Raw genomic sequence first — 5,712 nt, 5'->3', positions numbered from 1 at the left:
CTCACTGTTCCTGGGTGAGAGCGAAGGAGTGAATGAGTGAATGAGCGAATGAGTGAATGAGTGAATGAGTGAATGAGTGAATGAATTAGACTGCAGAGCTGCAGATAAGCTGTGCATTTGCGTGAATCATGCTATAGAAAAGTTGAAATACGCAAGAAAAATAAATACCAGTGTATGAAAAAAAACCTCTAAATATAATATATTTACGCTATGTCCTAATAACAATGCGGATTACCCTTTGAATCAAAATCATGTTGCGTATCGGATCAATTCAAGCTAATCAAACTTAAAGCTTCTGCAAGCTCAAACGCTCAAAAGCTCACGCGTGTTGAAGAAATAACTGTAAAAAGTGAAGATTATATCATCTGGTATCTTATATAACACCAATACAGGTGTAGAGCAAGGCACATATTATATATATGGATCAGGCTGTATTAGCTATAATTTGGTATTGTCGGGTGGACTTTGTTTTATTCTATTAAAACAATGCTGTACTTGTTATAATTATCAAAATATTTGACAAAAGAGATGGTTGGTATCTAAAACTATAGATGCCCACCTGAAATTGTAAATACCCACTTTGTTTAACAAGCATAGTTATGATACTATGAACGAGTGAGTTACATCTCGGTCAGCCTCATGCAAGAGGTAAAACCACTGTAGGGCAGGCGCTGGATGCATACGAATTTCGGGAAACAAGAACTGGTAGAACGTTATGAAATATGGGCAGGTATCGGAACGAAACCACCATATTTTGATTTCTTAAGGTTTTTTGGGGTGGCAAGCGAGACATAACTCTGCTGAGCGAATTGTGGCGCCCTAGACGACAGGCATCCACCGACATGTGCCCGGAACATTGCGAGCGTGCATGAAAGCATCTTTCCTTGAGTCAGAATCAAACGCCAGGTACCCCAGGTGCAGAGAGACACGGCGCACTGACATACACTAGGTATTGACAGACACTAGGCACTGACAGACACTAGGTTTTGACGGGCACCTGGCACTGACAGATACAAGACACTGACAGACACTAGGTATTGTCAGACACCAGGCACTGACACACACTAGGTATTGTCAGACACCAGGCATTAACAGACACTAGGTATTGACAGACATCAGGCACTGACAGACGCTAGGTATTTGACAGACACCAGGCACTGACAAATACTAGGTATTGACAGACCCCGTCCTAGAGAGAATCTGCGCACCAAGGGACACTGACAGCCACTGAGGTCACAAGACACAGTGACAGAGGTCAAACTCAACGTGACTCAGACCAAAGCAAGGTTACACAAACTATCACTCATGGTCACACACGTTCTTACAACACAAGTCCGTAGATACTAGTCAGTATGTTATTCCTCCTAACCACACCCGTGTACACTGATATGGAACACTCGACGTGCCTGCAGAGACAATCAAACTACAGGTCTCTCCAATCTCCGCTCCTCAAACTACCAACTAAAAATCATGTATTAAAACCACTTACACAAGCGACGCTTAGCCTTAGCTGGTTGCGTGATGACAGCTCATCAAAGGAAGCGGGGACCATCAAGGCTTGCCACAATATGGCTGCATCAATAACAGGCGGGTCACTTGGTGTTTGTACAGACACTGGGGATACCCTAGACGAGGTTACATCGATTATAGAGTGTGTCAGCTGTGCATGTTACGTTATATAGCGTATTCAGTATATACACCAAGAACGGACCCGATGACCGGGTGTCTGGATCAACTGAACAGTATCGCCTTAACATCAATGATGCCTATACAAGTGTAATCAGGCAGCCCCACGGCGTTGGAAGATGCATGGCCTCCACAACAGTTCCTTATAAAGTTAAAATTCTTACATAAACCTTCAAATCTGTGTGTTCAGCAGTCAGGGTAACAACATAGATGCTCAAGATTTGTTTCGGGGGACCTACACAGACTGACAAGATTAGGTCGAGTAGTCATGGTTTGTCACTTTCTTCGGTTTAGTCATTTTACCCAACTGCTTGAAAATTTTAAATTAGAGAGGCAAGGGTAACCGAACCAGCCAACCAAAAACCCCAGCAACCTACAAACATGCCAACCTTCCCACCACCCACACAACAAACCAACCAACCTACCAAGCAGCCAACCAACAAACCAGCCAACCAACTAACCAAAAGTACCAATTTACTAAGCAAGATACTAACTCACCAACCAACGTACTAACCAACCTACCTACCAGGCTTCCAACCAACCACCAGCCAACCAATCAACCAGACGACATTCAAACGTATGAAGCAACCAAGTAACGCACTAACTAACCAACCAACCAAGCATGATAGTCCCCAGTAGGACATGGCTCCCGCCTGTGATGCGAGTAGCACTATGACCTGAGGCACCGCACCCACACAACCTTGAGGAAGGAGGTTTGAATCCAGAATTTTCGCCGATTATGATCCGTGGTAAGTCAGCGTGATGCTAGAACAGCGTATTTCCTGTCCTGCTTTAAAGCGGCACTCACCGATATTCAAGTTATTGATGACAGTGTGGAACTAATCGAAACTTGGCAAGTCCTCCTTGTGCGTGAAATCGCCAGCAATTAACGTGAGTGAACAACTTTGCCTCACCGCCTGAATATTTTATCGCCCCTCATGACAAGAACAGATTACTAAGGACCTGGTGCGGTGTTACAGCGGAGTTGTCAAAGTGTCAGGTAACGTCAAAGTCTGGGTTCCATTCCCACAATGGGTTCAATGCGTGAGGCCAATTTCCAGTGTGTCAGATCGTGGTATTGCTGGAATATATCTAAAGGCGGTGTAAAACAATAATCACTCACATCCGGTGACTCATTTCCTTACCCGGAAACTGGGATTGTTTCCACATATCAAAGTGACAACTGAAATATTGAGAGGGGTGATGTCTCACCTTTACTAACCCGTCACTGTTTGCACCCGTCTGAAGCTCTACCCGACGACCCACACCCCCAGTCAGCGAAGTGCGGGGGAAACACAGTGTTGCGTGTCTGTGTTGAAGCAATAGGACCCTTAAGTGGATTTAACCATACATCATATTAATTCACAGCTAGTCGACGGCCTATTTTAAAACCGGTTAGACGTGGCTGTTTCTGTTGTCCGGTAGAGGGCATCAATCAACACTTCCACTCGTGATATCACACACGTTAGAGTGAGTGAGTAAGTTTAGTTTTACGCTGCACTCAGCAATATTATAGCTATATGACAGCGGTCTGTAAATAATCGAGTCTGGACCAGACAATCCAGTGATCAACAGAATGAGCATCGATCTGAGCAGTTGGGAACCGATGACATGTGTCAACGAGGTTAGCGAGCCTGATCACACCCACTAGAAGTTGAAGTAACTTTAATGGTTTGTTTGGCCACTCTTGTTTCACTGAGTATTTGGAGACAAAAATACGAGTCGTACTCGCACACCCGCTGCCATAAATGTGCACAGTTTAACAAAGGTAAAGACACTTAACGGAATAAAGATTACCTTGCTTAGAACATAGAAAGAAGACAAGAGAAATTCTCCAATTTGACGCTGGATAAATAATGACTTGCCAAAAGTGTGCAACTTGATATTTCAACGAAACTGACCTTAGCTTTGTTTGAAATATAGAGTAAAACACGCGTATAGTTCTTTCCTATTTGCATATTGAACTCCATTGAAGTAATCTGTTAGCGAACCACAAATAAAGTAAATCACTCACTCACTCACTCCGTCACTTACTGTTTTAAGGAACAAGTGGCGTGACTAAAATTGTCGACACTGTGTATGTTTGGGAAGCACAATCTTACTGTCCACAGTTCCATTTGGCAATAGTTCACATTATTACTCTCTTTATCAAAACCAGTCATTTGCAACGTTCTTCAGACAGAATTTGATGACACTGCAGTGTTGCTAAACAGCCTCGGGTATCAGTGTATAGTATTGAAGTGGCTGAAATACATGCTCGAGTGCTGTTGACAGGCTCCAAGTGACACCGGGCAGGTGAAACACGATATGATCAGATGAGTGATCGTAAAACACTTTGTCCACGATCTCATTACTCTGAAAGCCCACTCATTGCCGATGACCTTTCAAAGCACGTAACATTGAACTGAAGTCGGATCACCTGGAGCTCGAGGTACTTGACGAACATGGCCCGACACGCGAGGTGGTATCCACGGGAAAGTTAGCGGGGTTGTATAAAGGGGAGCAGTCATTAACAATGGGTGATCACACAAGGAATAAAGCTTATTGATTACCGCCGTTCGATTGTAAAGTTGCGCATAATCACCGCTCCCTAACAACAGCAATTAGTCCTGAAACTGCCTACCTGGATACGCCGAGTACCGCGACAAGGGAACGCTACACAGAAATACCTGTACAGATGTCAGAACCTGTCCGTATTTGTACATTTCCCTTCGTTTAATACTGTCAAGTTACATCAACGATTCCAGAATTGTTTGAAATCGGCCATCGGATTGTGAATAAAGGCGCTTAAAAACAACTTTGGGTGATGTCTGTACTAAACGACAGCCTGTAATCAACGATCGACGACATCAACAGCTTCTGAGACGACTCCATCACCTACGAGGGCCATTCCTGGACGTCGTTGAGGAAGATGCGGTGGAATAGTCTAAATACTGTGAGTACATACAGTCCCGGCCACGTTGCTGGGGAGCAGAATCATAGCGAGCAATTGTCACGCTGCGACACAGTTATTGCAGTGTGTAGCAGCATTAAAGAAATTCAGTTCAGTCTAATCGATAGATCGGTGCCTCTTCTGTCACGAGCACATCCACTCAATACTCGAAAGAATCCCATCACTGCAAGTATTGCATCGCCCTCCTGTTTCGCGATGAAGGTCATTCGTCATCGTTGACCTTTCACGTCGTGCCCCAAAAAGGAACTTTCATTCTCTCAAAGGTAAATTACATGATAAAGGACAGTTTGTGATTATTTGGGTTGGTTCACTTGTATTTCACACAATTATACAGCCATATACTGAACATTGTCATCCTCTTGAAAATGCTGTTTGATATGAATTCTATTGTCAATCTCACTTTCTCATCAAATTAAACTATAATGATTGTGTTAAATTAATATCTAAATTTACAATGACACCCATGCATGGGATTGGGATTCTAGGGGGGTTGGTTGTGGTCAGCCGTTGAACCGAAGAGCGACAGATGCTGTTTTACGCCGCCGTTTAGGAAACCACTAATGACCTCATGCATTAAACCTACCTATATGGATAATTGAACGCTTATACTCTGTGCCCACTTATGGACGTAATCCATTTGATAGTTCTGTATACCGATATATCGCAAAACGTTTTTTTAAACGATCCGTATTGCAATATTTCTTCTGAAACTAAAGAATACGTATGAAGATTTTGTGATAATGGTTTCAGTTAAAATCTGCACGCATTGTTATTCACAATAGATGTTTTCCTTTGTTATTCAATGACAAAACTGCATTCTGTAATGCTATAAATTGTGTGAAAAGGCGCATAGTATCAATTACTATGTTACCTAATTTTGAGATCACTATAATCAAATCATAACACATATGCTTAAGGACATGTAATGTGGAAAATAGGAATGACATGCACCATTAGTGCCACTCACTGTCAAACACTTAAGGTCCCAATATATCTCAAAACGTATCGCAATACGGACCCGTATATCGGCATATATTGTAATACGCATAGCAATAAGGACACGTATATCGGAA

The 5,712-nt window shown here is 42.9% G+C and overlaps 1 protein-coding gene across 1 annotated transcript in view; it reads left to right on the top strand.

The window, feature by feature from the left end:
- Window positions 1–4,176: 4,176 nt before the first annotated feature.
- The window catches only part of LOC137256127 (probable DNA double-strand break repair Rad50 ATPase), an 11,430-nt gene continuing 9,894 nt past the window's right edge, over window positions 4,177–5,712 (top strand). The window contains exon 1 of the mRNA XM_067793831.1: window positions 4,177–4,621. The gene's annotated coding sequence lies outside the window, so the exon portion shown is untranslated. The remainder of the gene's footprint in view (window positions 4,622–5,712) is intronic.

Source organism: Haliotis asinina, chromosome 11 (assembly GCF_037392515.1).
Source record: "Haliotis asinina isolate JCU_RB_2024 chromosome 11, JCU_Hal_asi_v2, whole genome shotgun sequence".
Lineage (NCBI taxonomy): Eukaryota > Metazoa > Mollusca > Gastropoda > Lepetellida > Haliotidae > Haliotis > Haliotis asinina.
The sequence above is the reverse complement of the archived record's forward strand: the minus strand, read 5'-3'. Positions and strand labels throughout refer to the sequence as shown.